General features: G+C 41.8%; 1 protein-coding gene across 1 annotated transcript in view; it reads right to left on the reverse strand.

The window, feature by feature from the left end:
• LOC135212736 (ATPase family gene 2 protein homolog B-like) overlaps positions 1-15,827 on the reverse strand; it is a gene marked incomplete in the record, with an annotated part of 403,279 nt that overhangs the window by 135,134 nt on the left and 252,318 nt on the right.

Here is a 15,827-nt window from a genome sequence, read left to right on the forward strand (position 1 = left end):
TGTGTATTTTATTCACTGTTTAGCACTTCTCTGTATAGGCTACTGTTTTCGTATTCTGTATCGTCATTCTCGCTCCTGACGAATACTGAGAGCCTTGTTTTTTATGGTTTGATCCTTACGTTATTAGCCTATTATAGGGCCCGTCTCGCTCCTGACGTATACTGAGAGCTTTGTTTATTACGGTTTGATCCTTCGTGTTAGCCTATTATAGGGCCTTTTTCGTTCTCATCAGTCCCTCAGGAGCGCGTTGGTTCCCTTTCGTGCGTACGGTGATACTCTTCATACTAACTACGTTATGCCGCGGAGTCGTGTTGTTTTTTTAGGCGTCCTAGGCTAGCCTAGCGGTACGCCAGTTTAGTTTAGAGGTGAAGATTCCTCATTCATTCGCGGTGCTCATGCATGTATATTTCTATTTGTTTAGTTTTCGATTATAGTCATGTATTGCTTTTTGATGAGGTTGGAAGTTCTTTACGATGTTCTACCGTAGCCTATCCGACCAGACCTAGGCTAGGTTTTGGAGGGTAGGCTAGGCAGGCTGAGTATATCCCACCACCCTTAGTGGCTCCTTGTACTGCCAACCCGACCAGGCAGATATGTTTGCTTGGAGGGTGGCCCAGGACTAGAGACTTCCTCTCTTGTTACGTATGTAGGGGCTAGGCCTATCTTACCTGACCAGATCGGTAGATTCAATTTTGGAGGGTTGAGTTAGGTTCTAGGCGTCCTCTTCGTGACGTCCTTATAGGAGTCATCCTAGCCTACCTGACCGGATCTGTACCGATTTCGGAGGGTAAGGCTGGGATCTTAGCTGGGTGCAATTATTTATGAATTTACATTTTGTTGAGTGTAGCCTGGGCCATTTGCTCCCTTTAGGGTGTCAGTTGGCCTACTGTCTTTTGCACCCTTTAGTGAGTAGGTAGTTAACGCTTCTCGAGAAGTGGTATTCACTGATCGGTTGCTGTGGCCAGGCGATCACGACTCATCCACTCTCCTCCAGACGCCCCCGTCCCGGACTCGTTCCGGCGCTGCTTTGTTAGCTCGCTGCCCAAGTAATCCTACCGATGAACAACAGCTAGAGCGTAGAGCACGGTCCTGGGGATTAGTCGGAGGAGATTGGGGGATTAGTAGATTATGTAATCTCTGTTGGTATGTCTCCGGGCCTGTGTTTTTTCTGGCGAGGTGTGGTCTACCATCACACCCACCAAGAGGCTATACGCCAGAATTTACTTATCGCTGTTCCGCCACTCTGTTTTCCGTACTTCTCTAGTGTTATCGCTGCTTCCCCACTCCAGTGGGGGCGGAACTAGGCTTAGAGGTGCGTTTCTAATTGACTTGGAACTGCTACTCTTCTCCGGTGCGATCAGACTCAGGCTTAAGTTTTACCTATTTTCCCTGTTCTGCTCGTATCAGGCCAACCCCGCCAGTTATAGATATTGTGATAACGAGATTATGGATTCCGGAGTAGGCAGAGACATTCAGAGCTTAGTATTAAGAGATTTATTATGTAGCTTCTGTTGGCATGTCTCTGGGCCTGTGTTTATTCCAGCGAAGTGTGGTCTACCATCACATGCGCCAGGATGTATACACCGGAGTTCTACGTACCGTGGTTCCCGCTGCTCTGTTTTCCGTCTTCTATGGTATCACTGCTGCCCACTCCGGTGGGGGCGGAACTGGGCTCAGAGAATGCGCTTCCAATTGGTTGGGAATTGCTACTCTACTCCGGTACGATCAGACTCAGGCTTAGGTTTTGCCTTGTTTCCCTGTTCTGCTCGTATCAGGCCCACTCCGCCGGTTACAGCTTTGGCAATACCCAAAGTATGGATTCCGGAGCAGGCGGAGACATCCAGAGCTTTATTAATAAGAAGTAAGTGAAGATTATAGTTGATATTACCTTTAGCTGGTTTAAGTAAACTAGTTTAAGTGTACACATACCGCCGGAAATAACTCCGGCGGCATTATTTGATGATACTCATGATCTTTCCAACTTACAGATGGTTCGCTGCCAGGAGGTGGGGTGCCCAGCTGTCCTGTATAAACCGTATGGGCATGAGGTCTGCCAGTCTCATGCCAGCTGCACCATCCACCTGGAGGGACGCGTGGTCTGGCACCCAGAAGCCTGCATGGTGTGTTACAGCCTCGTTAGGAACGTAACAGATGAGTCGGTAGGTAGCATCCTCGCCTCGTTACTCTGAATTCTATGTTACACATATCGATTGCGAATAGTCAAACTAGATAACGAGGAAAAGTCCCTGACACTGGGGAACCTGATTTGATTATCTCTTACAGGTTGATCTGACGCTCAAGGCCTCCTCGATATCGACTCATAAGGCCTGGGTAGGGGGGTTTAGGAGGAACGTGTGAGCCGGCCAACCCTACGTGCTGTCGGAGGAGATGTGCTCCCTCCTCTACCCGAACGCCAAGGTTTCAGCAGCAGTAGCGGCGGAGGTAGCGGCTCCCATCATAGCGGATCCGCCAAGAGACCCAAGCCCCCCCGGAGGACCAAGAGGGCTTGTGCGATGACATGATGGAGGTGTGGCGGCCATCAGCCTGCACCGGGAGCCCATGGCCATCAAGGACCAGGAGGAAGGTAGGGAGGTAAGTGAGGCAGGTAGTCGTGGGGCTAACGTTCTCTCCTTCAGCCCAACTCCTCCTTCTTCTTCTTTCAGGGCTTCTCTGGGAAGTCCACGACCTTTTTGGAATAGGTCGGGCTTGGTAATCCCAAGGTGAAAAACCTTGAAGACGAAGTCTCTGCCGAAGGCGGTTAAACCAGCCAAGCCTTCCCCGGAGGCTCCGCCAGGGTCGTCATTGGCCCCCAAAGCCTTCAACTTCCTCGGCCAAAGCTACTCCCCCACCCAAGGGGTCGAGAGCTAAGTCTTCTAAAGGCCAGACCGACGGAGTCTGGCTTCAACCAGGAGGCTTTCGCCACTCTTCTCATGCAGAAGATGAGCGAAGTAGTGGACTCGAGACTTCAATCAATGTCCACTCAACTCGCCTCGGGTCTAGAGACATCCGGACAGTCCATCCTGTCTCTGACCCAAAGATTACAAGCCCAGGAGGAATTGGTGACCGGATTTCTCCAGTCCGGAAGCACACCGCAGTCCTTTGCGGTGCTGGAAGCATCCAAGCTCCCACCATTTGAGAATAGCAACCCATGGCGGTTGGCTCTACATGCTCCATTCTCAGAGGGCAGGCTTACAATTGAGGGTTGCGGAACCTGACCCATGGAAGACTATGAGTTCTTCCCGCCGGGCCTACAATTCCCCTTCCCAGGCTACGCTAGACTAGCTGAGGAAGCGTTGGTCAGGGTAGACAAGGTCCCGAAAGAGACAGTGATCTACCCTAGAGATCAGGCTCAGTTGGCATGGGTTCGCACCGTTACGGAATGGGAGTGTGTCAACACCAAGTTGACACCCCACAAAGGTTGCTATACCATGTTCGGATAACGTCCCAACTCCTTGCACATCAAAGATCGCAGAATTGACACTGTAAGCTGGAATGGAGGACAAACCCATGCCTCAGCTAAAAGAGACGGAGGCTACCTCTTTGCTCTTTCCCGGAGATCTGGAGTGTGGGTTGACGCTCCGGCAATGTTCACAGTGGGCAAACTCGACCCGGAGTGTGCCTCCACACAATTCAGTGAACGTTTGCCTAGAATTCCGGATACCATGATTAAGGCGAAATTCGAAGCAAGATGTAGGCTGAGCAGATCAATTAACTCAGTCACCACTGCAGAGTTGATAGCTTCTGTCTTTGCAGAGGAGCCTCTATTCCGGGTCCTGACGAAGTCGCTGCTGCAGGCTTATCAATCAAACCTGTATGATTTCATAGTGGCTAGACGAGCCTGCAGGAAGCATGTCTTTGCTAATGCCTCCATTAGGCTAACCAGAACCTTCGTGTCCGCTGGGGACTTCCCTTCAAAAGGAAGTTCGAGAACCCCGGACCACAAACCAAAAGTAGGAAGAGGCCTAGGAAGTATCACCCTTTCCAGACCTCTCAGTCTCAAGCAGTGGTACAGGCAGTTCCTGTCTCTCAAATGAGCAAGCCTTTGACATCTAAAGCACAACCACAACAGCAGTTTGTTCTGCTGCAGAGTCAACCGACTCAACAGCCTTCGAGTTCGGCTGCCCTTGTGACTTCCCCAGCCTTCACGCCTCCTTTGAAACACAGGGGCGTTTCGAAGCTGTAATAGGCACGCAAGGGGTAGCAGAGCCAGAGGTGCTTACCGGCAGAGAGCTGACTCTAGAGTTCTCTCAAGAGGCAGAGGCTTCAGAGGAAGTAAGTCCTCAACCAGTCAGTGAGTCTCTGCAGGTAGGCGGGAGACTGTACCTCTCCCGGGACCATTGGACCTTCAGTACGTGGGCCCACAGTATTATATTGAAAGGTCTGGGGTGGCGATGGAAGAAAGGGCCTCCTCCACCAGTCAGTTTCCATCAGATTCCAACGACAGACCTTCTAGACTATGCCAAAGACCTTCTTCAAAAGAAGGCAATAAAGAAAGTCAGTCACATGAAATTTCAAGGATGTTTGTTCAGTGTACCGAAGAAGGACTCGGACAAACGAAGAGTTATTCTGGACTTGTCCCGTCTCAACTCAAACATTCAATGCGACAAGTTCCGCATGCTAACCGTCTCGCAGGTGCGGACCTTACTTCCTCGTGGGGTCGTCACCACCTCTATCGATCTTACAGACGCTTACTATCATGTACCGATAGCAAGAAACTTCTCTCCATACCTAGGCTTCAAACTAGGAAAACAAGCTTACTCGTTCAGAGTCATGCCATGCGGGCTCAACATAGCGTCCAGAATATTCACCAACTAGGAGAGACAGTAGTACAGAATTAAGAGCTCAGGGGGTGATGTTAGTAGCTTACTAGACGACTGGCTCATTTGGGCAAGGCAACAGCCAAAGTAATAAAATTCCTAGACTACCTGGGTTTCCAGATAAACAAGGAAAAGTCCCGTCTCATTCCGGCGTCTTGCTTTCAATGGTTGGGAATTCAATGGGACCTAACCACACACAAACTATCTCTTCCGCCAAAGAAGTGCAGAGAGATAGCGAAAGCTATGAGACAATTCCTCAAGAACAAACGGGCTTCTCGTCTTACCCAAGAGAGAATCTTAGGTTCACTTCAGTTTGCTTCAATAACAGATGTTCTGTTGAAAGCCAGACTGAAGGATATCAATCGGGTTTGGCGGAAAAGAGCCAACAACAAGTTCAGAGACAAAATCTCCTTGATTCTGCCAATATTAAGGAAAAGACTCAGCCCATGGACGGAAGTCCGGCGTCTTTCCAAATCAGTGCCACTACAATTTCCCCCGCCCCCGCTCTGATAGCCACCACGGACGCCTCTCTAGTGGATGGGGGCACTACTCTCAGTACAAGAAGGTTTAAGGAACATGGTCGACAACATTCCGCCAGTTCCACATCAAACATACTAGAGGCAATGGCCATTTTTTCTGACCTTGAAACGACCAGCTCCAGCCAGGAACATTCATATCAGCTAGTCTCGGACAGCGCAGTGATAGTTTATTGCATAAACAGAGGAGGCTCCAAGTCGAGCCAAATAAATCATGTGATGATTGCAATTTTTTCGTTGGCAATGAAACATCATTGGCACCTTTCAGCTACTCACCTGGCAGGAGTACGGAATGTCATCGCGGACTCACTGTCCAGAACAACTCCGCTGGAGTCGGAGTAGTCCTTGGACACAAAATCATTCCATTGGATTTGCCAACAAATCCCGGGCCTTCAGGTAGACTTGTTCGCCACGGAGTCCTCAATCACTAAACTTCCGTGTTATGTGGCTCCCAATCTGGATCCTCTGGCTCACGCCACAGATGCGATGTCCATAGACTGAACAATTGGCAGAAGATTTACCATTTCCGCCAATAAACCTCTTGCTGAAAGTTCTACACAAACTCAGATCTTTCAGAGGACAGATAGTATTGGTAGCACTCAACTGGCCGAAGAGCAATTGGTTTCCTCTTCTACTAGAGTTGAAACTCCGTCCCAGACGGATTCCCAACCCAAAACTGACTCAAATAGTACAAACTCGGACTGTGTCAGCTTCCTCAAGAATTCTGAATGCTCTAACTTTATGGACTTCATGAAGTTTGCGGCACAGAAGGATGCTAGTATTGACCCACTAAACACCCTGTTTGTGGAGTCAGACAAAAGAGAATCAACACTCAGGCAGTATGATTTGGCAGTAAGGAAGCTAGCCATCTTTCTAAAAGAATCAGATGTCCAGAAGTGACTACGAATCTGACAATTTTCAGATCATTTTTTAGAACTGCTCGAAAAAGGCCTAGCTGCTAGTACCAGTACTACGACTAAATCTGCCTAGAGGAGATCTTTCAGTTTGGCTTTAATATTGATTTAACAGATTCGTACTTCTCATCTATCCTAGAGCATGTGCTCGTCTGAGACCGGTAGACCGCCCTCACATGGTCTCCTGGTTTTTAAATGACGTACTCAGGTTGGCTTCAGATACTGATAACGAATCATGCTCATATATAACCCTTCTCAGGAAAACATTATTTTTAATGAGTCTGACCTCAGGCGCCAGAATATCTGAACTGTTGGCTCTCTCTAGAGAACCAAATCATATTGATTTCCTCCGTCAGGAGAAGTTCTGCTCTTTCCATATTGGAAATTCTTAGCCCAAGAATGAAGACCCACAAAACAGGTGGTCTCCATGGAAGATTGTCCCTCTTCCACAGGACCCATCTTATTAGTCCTATATTACATTAAAATCTTATCTGGGCAGAACTTCTAAAAAGTCTTCAGGTCCTCTTTTTATTAGAGAGAAAGGTGGAACCATTTCCATGAAGGCAATCAGACAACAAATTCTTTATTTTATTAAACAAGCCAATCCGGATTCAGACCTTTATGTCCATGATATCCGGGCAGTGGCTACCTCAGTTAATTATTTTCATCATATGAACTTCGAGGATCTTAAAAAATATATGGGTTGGAAATCCCCGACAGTATTTAAACACTACTATCTGAAAAATCTAGAGGCCCTTAAATATTCGGCAGTGGCTGCAGGGAACATTGTCTCCCCTGATAATGGCCTAGTTTTGTAACTCTATATCTGTATTTTATTATTTTGCTATTAATTATCTTTTGGTACTCACTCTCACCTACCTGCCATCGCTTGTAATCCCTGCCTTTCTGCCTTTTGTTCCGGACTGGATTGCTCATCAACCCACTCCTGTACATGTACATAGTTCATTATTATATTTGTTTTATGTTCATACTGTTGCTTTTTCCCAGGATAGTATGGATTTGGTCATATTAGGTGCTTTTTACCATTTGTAATTTGTTATCCTTACCTTGGTTATTAAAACAATAATTTTAAAAATTTTTTTATTTTTCCTTTCATATAAATTTTTGTTTACGTTTTATTTCCAAGCTTGTATGGCCAATTCTCTGCTATTATTTCACCGGCCGAGACAGGTCGAGCCCAGAAAAGGGATTTTGACAAAGGAAAAATCTATTTCTGGGGGGAAGACCTGTGTCGCCCGGTGAACCCATCCCTCTCTTTTTCCTTTTCCCCACCCTTTAGCTGGCCCAAGCTTGGGTGCGTATTTCAGAATGAGGGTTTCTGGCAGAGGTAGTAGTAGCGAGCGGATGGTAAGACATTGTAACGGCACTCTCTCCTAGCGGGAGGGGGGATTTTGGGAGAGAGGAGACTTCTAATTGGCAAAGCATCTGTGATAGTGGTTTCCACTCGCCCCTGTGCTATACCGACACCCTATAAGGGTGAGCGAGCTGGAGGTAGTAACTCTAGCATTCCATATGGCTTTTTCTCTGTATATTTAGCATTTATTTATACCTAGAAATGAGTGCTATAGGGACATTTCACGGGGCGACACAGGTCTTCCCCCAGAAATAGATTTTTCCTTTGTCAAAATCCCTTTTTAAGATGATCATTCATCTGCACTCTGACCATGTATCTTTTTTTTTTTTCAGTAGTCACACCAGTTTAAAGTTTTTTTGGTTTTTTTGCAAGAGCCCTTATTGGGCTACATGGAAAAATACGAGTTTTATGCATGGATCATAAGTACGTGCCATTTTTACCAGTACGTGAAATCCAGCAGTCTTTCCACTTCAGCTAAGCTGAAACTACTTATTGTCTTCTTAGTGTTTCATAGATCAGTGTGTTTCCAAGGTAAATGATCTATCTCTTTTGTTACCTGCCCTACCATAACAGTAGTGCATTTCATTTCATATTCATTTTAGGCACTGAAAGTCTTGTGCTTTACTATTTGCAGCCATGAGTTCATTCCCATACCTTTCTGCAGTAGCTATATGGCCACTTTCCTGACTAATTTTTTTTGTCTCCTTCTGTACACATTTTCTTTTGGTTTTTTATGTCCTTTGTGCCCCATTTGTAGCTTCTTCCATTACTATGATAAACAGCAAAGGGCTGTGGGATGATCCTTGATGGCTACCAACATCTATCTCAAATTCTTTTGCTACACTTGCCAGTGTCTTCACTGTAGGTCTGTTATTGACAGTAACATATTAGCTCATTGAGACTTTCCAGTACCTTCTGTCTTCATTAATCCCATCTAGTTCCATATCTTAGTTGTTAGATGCTTTCTCAAGATTTACTAATACACCAAAGTCTTGAAATACTGAAAAGTAAAGTTGAATTCTCTAGATTACAATCTGGCTGATTGAGTCAAGCAAAACATTACTAGTTTAGTGCAAGTGTCTTTATTTTGCTAATCTCTGTACTTATTGACATGTTTTATTGTACCATTTGAGATTACGTATATATTTGGTATTTTTAAGATATTACTGCCAGCATTATAGTGACAAAAATATCCTTCAACCATAAAGCAACAAGCATCATCAAAGAATAACTTCATCAGATTAAGAGTAGTATTTTAGTGTGTCTTGTATGTGTGTGTGTGTGTGTTTACATGAAGAATTCAGTATCAAGATATTTTTTTTATCACAAGAAAGCCCCAAAAACAAAAACAAGCTACATAACTATACAGTGGGGCCTCGTTATCCACGGGGGATAGTGCCTAGAACCCCCCCCACCCCGTGATAAGTAAATACTCGTGTTATCCTGACTACCCCCCTCAAAAATTGCTTAAAACTGCCTACTTTAATAGTTAACCCACCCAAGACCACTATTCAATGTTTATAACTGCCTACTTTAGTTCAAACACCAAATATGTTTTCAACTATCACCTAAAACTAAATTCAAGACAGTTTTAAAGTTATTGTACAAAATTAGCCTTAAAAAATAAATGTAGTATATGTACTACTGTACATAGGTATGTAGCCTACTAGCCTAGGGATTACAGCTAGAAGCCTACATATGCATGGGGGGCCTCTTTTTTTTTTTTACAAGGAAAGAGAGGATGATGTAAGAGAACTATCAAAATATGTAAATCATATGGGTACTCACCAACAATCTATGTTGATAAAAGATGGCGACGATTTTGCAGTGCAATCCAGTATATAATAACGATAATGCTACCAACAGTATGCAGCGAAAACATCTCTTCCCTTCGTCACAACACGTTAATATCTAGTATATTCCACGTAAAAACCTTCATCTGACCGTTTAGGCGTCTTTCCCATAAGAGTAAAAGAATCAGGGCTTTTGGATGCCACATAATTAACTCGTTTATATGGGTACAATTTAAATAACGCGCCGCACACCACATTTCATAACAACACCAAACAAACGTTTGTAACTTTGTAGGCCAGTGTTGCCAACTGGGAATGGCAATTTCTTGCTAGATTTTGTTCCATAAAGGCTAAAAAAAATCACATACCGTATATACTCGAATAACGTGCAATCTCCCATATCGTGCAACCCCCTAATTTTCACCAATAAACAGTGGTTTTGTGTTTTGTCATGTATCTCATGTATCATGCAAGTTCATAAGGTTGGTGGTTTAGCCTGCTAATGGCCGAGTCATTCAGATGTGTGCTGATGCTAGTCAATTTACGGTAATTTTCTTATTAATCTCGAGAATTGAATAGAAAATCTCAAGATTAAAAAAAAAATCCCAAGATAATAAAATAATTGTAAAAATAACACGCCTTGGAGTCCTTAATCATTCTCTTCCTCTCTCTATCTCTCTCTCTCTTCTCTCTCAAGGAATAAATACGTACGTACTGTAATTTGCAGTAAATGTGTAGACATTGTGTGCGTGTTTTAAAAAAATGTGCAGTACACACACATTCCGATGTTTCGGTTTTTGGAATTTTTCAGATTTCGGAAATGTGAGGTCAGATGCATAATCAAACAAACACCACTACTGCAGCAAAAACATTTTTTCCCTTTATGTTTTTGGCATTATTGTTATTTATTAATTACAGTTTATTTAAATAAATATTAATATAATACTGTTAAATGAATGTGAGATAATTAAGATCACCAATAATAAAATAGTGGGACAATTAATACCATATGTTCACTAATAGGTATTATTTTCAAAACAAACATTCCGTAAAACACAAAAAATATATGTACATAACAATCAAAACTATAATAATGTTTTTGCAGTTCAACTTGTGAATTTTAACAATAAGTATGACTATCATAATATTTTACCATATCGATCTTGAAGTGGAAGAGTCGTAAAATTCTGAGGATGGTCCGGGAAAAGGATTTGGTTTGTACTTTGTGATTACGTATCGCTACAACACCATGTGGTATTTTCATACCACTATATTGATGACGCATCGCTACGACACACTGGTGTTTTCATACCACTATACGTTAAAGTTAAAAACATGACATAGAATCGACTTTGCGACTTCGTTCACTTTGATATTTTTAACGATACAATAACTATCATTTGTACTACTAAAACCATCTTCACATAAGTAATTTTTCGTAAGATATGTGTTGTTGCAAAAGCTAGCTTATACATAAAAGGCTTTTATAATTTAAGTCATCTTAGATATACATATGCACCCAAACTCATTGTGGGGAAATTTATACTGTTTCCTCGGATATTGAAATACTTTAGCATCATTCAAACACTTTAATAATATAATGCATAAATACTAGGCTATACATATTTACATCGTATACAAATACTACATACAGTTATATACACATACTTTATATACAAAGTTAACAGTTTATATACACATACTTTTATATACAAAGTTAATAATATGAATAGTGATCAGACGACAGCTGTGCACTGGACTACGTACGTACTACTTGGAAGATAAAACGAACAAAAATTTTGTTGTTGTTAGTCGCCGGGATAGATTAACATTTTTCCAGAGATTAAAAAGCTGAATTTTGTTTTGAAGGTATGTCAACCGCGATATTATATTATTGTTTTCACGAAGGAATAATTATATAAAGAAAATTATTGAGTAATTTTTTGCCGTCAGCAGTCAGAAAATCACGAACATGGTAACGTTCAAACCTAGTGCCATCCATGGCGTATGTCTATAAATAGAACAGAAGCAGAGGGCAGTCATTGGATAACAGATCTCCATGGCTACCAACCAACCAATCAGGTGTTAGTTATACTACTCTGTAATTTCTTAGAATGAACGTTTACACACACGAAGCTAACGATGATGTATGTGTTTTGCATACAGTACGTAGTTTTAGTTTTTATTATTAGTGTAAGTATTTCTACTGATTTCATGAAGAATAGAATGATTCCTTCTCATTACTTTGAATGCAAAATGGCTTGAAGAGTTCTTCCAGCCAAAAAGAAGAGAAAAAAAAATTCCTTAGAAGATGATATCTATTTACTAACGCGGTTGACATACCTTAACAAAAGAAAAATTCAGCTCTTTAATCTCTGGAAAAAATGTTAATCTATCCCGGCGACTAACAACAACAAAATTTTTGTTTGTTTATCTTCCAAGTACATAGTACGTACGTAGTCCAGTGCACAAGCTGTCGTCTGATCACTACTCATATGATTAATTTTGTATATAAAAGTATGTGTATATAACTGTTAACTTTGTATATCAAAGTATGTGTAATAATAAACTGTATGTAGTATTTGTATACGATGTAAATATGTATAGCCTAGTATTTATGCATTATATTATTAAAGTGTTTGAATGATGCTAAGGTATTTCAATATCCGAGGAAACAGTAGTAAATTTCCCCCACAATGAGTTTGGGTACATATGTATATGGTGACTTAAATTATAAAAGCCTTTTATGTATAACTAGCTTTCGTTTTGTAACAACACATATCTTACGAAAAATTACTTATGTGAAGATGGTTTTAGTAGTACAAATGATAGTTATTGTATCGTTAAAAATATCAAAGTGAACGAAGTCGCAAAGTCGATTCTATGTCATGTTTTTCCTAAACGCGTTGACTTAACCTGTTAAGCGTCACCCACGTAATAATACGTTACCGCGATCTACTCGGTAGCGCCCTTCAACGGGTATATTACGTTCAAAACTTTGACTGTGCTTGTCAAGCCGTCAGCCCCGTAATAATACGTTTACTCGTATAGAAAGTGTAGGAACATCATTTGGTAACACTCTCAGCACACGGGGAACTTATTTCCAGCCTGGCAACTCTTTCCTGGTGGTCGCTTATGCTAAAAAAACTGCCTGTCCCTGTTGGTTTTCTTTCAATAAGCTTCGGGCGTTTATCGAGACAAATTGGATTTCGCGTCTTTCACAATGAATGTCCCAAAGAGGAGGCGTATTTCTTCAGGTGAGATCATTCAAATACTAGATGAGGAGTCTGATATTGATAACCTATTTGATGATGAGAGCTCTAGTTCTGAATCCTCCCAGTTGATGATACAAACTTTTCTTCCAATAGCGGGAGTGAAGATGAATTTTCTTTGCCGAGTGACTGGACTCCGAGAGAGAGAGAGAGAGCGAGAGAGAGAGAGATTTGAGAGAGCCAGAGAGAGAGAGAGAGAGAGATAGAGAGAGAGAGAGAGAGAGAGAAGAGAGAGAGAGAATTTCCTACACTTACTTATTCCAAGTAAGAATAATAAACATAAAAACAATATTAACTTTGAAAAACTATCATCAGTGCTATGATCGCTGATTACAAAAAAAAGCGTGACGGTACGTTAGCAGCGAGCTCATCCGGGGAGGACGCTTAACAGGTTAAAGGAGAACGTTATTTTGGTTGTTTATCACTGGCACAAACCCATAACAATGCAGTGTATGTATGATAATTCTAAACTATTATTCACTACCAAAATAACGATGATATTTTGTATTGAAAATTAATGTTACGTATATTCCAAACATTATTACTACGTAGCATGAATAGTACTATAAAAATTTCGAAAGATAATCTTGCTGTGAACGCTACCTATAATTTGATTTTCATATACGTACGTACATTTTGTCAGCTGGCTGGCCTCGCATAGATAAAATTGATTTCACTGATATGGAATTACTCCACGAATAGCCTTTTTATTATGAAGATATGACGATAATATATAAGGTAAAAAAAAATGCTTTTATGTATTCGTTTACGCTTCGTCGCCAATCAAAACAACAGCAATACTTATGATAATCTATGACAAATAGCGTTTGCATGACTTCATTGTTCAGAGAAGTTATATACGAATACTGCCAAAATAATAATGAAGTTCGAATTAATTTTAGCCTTAATGTTATTACTACTGTAATTACACTACCACTACTATTAAAATTTCTAAAAGTTTATCAAAACAAAAAATGTCGCTTTGAACGCAACCGTATACATAAACCATTTTCGTACTTAAAGGTATATCATATGCTTACATTTTGTGGCTGGCCACTCCGACGATAAGTTGAGTGCAATGATGTGGAATTATTCTTCGAATAGGCTATTTATTATGAAGATATGACTATAATATATATGGTAAGAATGGTTTTATTACCTTTATTGTCAATTAATATCATAATGTGAATGTTTGTGTACGTTGGTGGTTATCGCACTGCAACTACGCTTAGCCTACCATGAACGTCGTACATAAACCTTGAATAGGCTATTTATTTCGAAGATAGGACAATAATATATTAGGTGAGAATGGTTTTATTACCTTTATTGTCAGTTAATATCATTATATGAGTCTTTAAATGAATGTTGGTAGTTATCGGACCACGGCCGAGGGTTAGCCTACCGAAAAACATCGCATACGCAACACAACAAACCCGTGATGCAGCGATTCATACCAGTGATGTAACATGAGAAACGGTCCAAGAAAAAACCCGTGATTAACTGGATCCGTGAATACTGATCCGTGAATAAGCGATGCCCCACTGTATGAAGTGTATGGAAAACCAGTCATTACAAACAGCTTTCGAGATAGAAAGTGAGAAGAAAATCATAAGCATAAGGCTATAAAAATGATTCCTAATAATAGTGTATACAAAAGGTTAGAAAACAGGCTTTGACATAGGAAAACCTATTTTTGGTAGTTGCTGGTAAATCCTCAAGGAGTTACCTTTTCCATGGTCTATCCAGAGCTCCATGGTGTCAGACTAATGTCAAAAATAATTCTCTTTTAGCTGATCTTGTGGCTGGGTATTATGTTGTAATGATAGACATTATAACATGTCGTAGAGTATAAAACAACCTCAGGATAAGCGGGCACTTTCTCTTATCCTCAGTGAATGCTGAACCCCAGTTTACCTACATCAAAACCCGCTAGAAGAAGAAGTGGCTATGTGCATATGCTCTGTTAAATTGTTTACATATGACCAAAATGGACCAAGAAGTCATTAATTTCTGTTGGTCAATGCAGGATGATCCCTTACCTAAATCCCATGTCTTTTTGTCAGGGAAGTGGGAGGGTTTTGAGGACTCAACAACGACTACAGAGTTGATGTCTCACCAACTTCACTCGTTGACAGTCGAATTACACCAGTGGGCGATCAACGACTCGGTGGAGCTCATGGCCAGGTACATTCCATGCAAGAGGAATGTAGTAGTGGCCGACAAGCTAAGTCGTTGGAGTCAAGTTATAGGTATGGAGTGGTCTCTGCATCAGGACATAGTGGACAGGCTATTACATCTATGGGAAAAACCCATGTTAGACTTCTTTGCTACGCACTTCAACAGGAAGCTAGAGGTCTACTGTTCAGTGGTCCCTTGCGACATTCTAGAAGTGTACGCCTTCCCTTTGTTCTGCTTGATCTGTCGTGTCCTAAACAGAGTGATGGGTTTCATGAATCTCAGGTTGATCATATAGCTCATTTGTGGCCCCAAGTAGAGTAGTTCCTGGACCCTCTGCCTCTTCTATCAGAGGTACCAAGAGAGATTCTTTCTTGGTACAACCTTCTCCGCCAACCTCGTGGAGAGGTACTACCAGTCGGTAGGGTCCCTATCTCTTCATGGCTGGAAACTGTCCAACATCTCTTGCGAGCGAGAGGTTTTCTTGCAGAGTAGTGACTCAGATGTCCGGCTACCTCAGGAGATCTTTGTCAGCTGTGTACCAGGGCAAATGGACCGTCTACTTTTATTGGTATCATCGACAGAATTTCTCTCTACTCTGAACTTCTGTTCAGAAAATAGTGGACTTTCTGATCTTCCTCAGAACAGACACATCTTTCTGTGTGCTTTCAAAGGCTACAGGGCTGTCTTGGCTTGGGGATTAGTTTCTACATCTGAAAGTTGTGGACATCACTTCATCTTGGGAGATCTCTATGTTGTTCATGAGCTTTGAGTAGTTTTGTTCACCTAGAGAACTCAAACTTGCTACATGGGACCTACACTGATCCTGAGTAGTCCTACTTGAGCTCCATTCAAACCACTTTGAAAAGAGTTGGAGAGCTCCATGGCCTAGATTATGATGGAAAACAGGAGAGCTCCATGGCCTGATTATTGATGGAAAAACAT

Source organism: Macrobrachium nipponense, chromosome 41 (genome assembly GCF_015104395.2).
Source record: "Macrobrachium nipponense isolate FS-2020 chromosome 41, ASM1510439v2, whole genome shotgun sequence".
NCBI lineage: Eukaryota > Metazoa > Arthropoda > Malacostraca > Decapoda > Palaemonidae > Macrobrachium > Macrobrachium nipponense.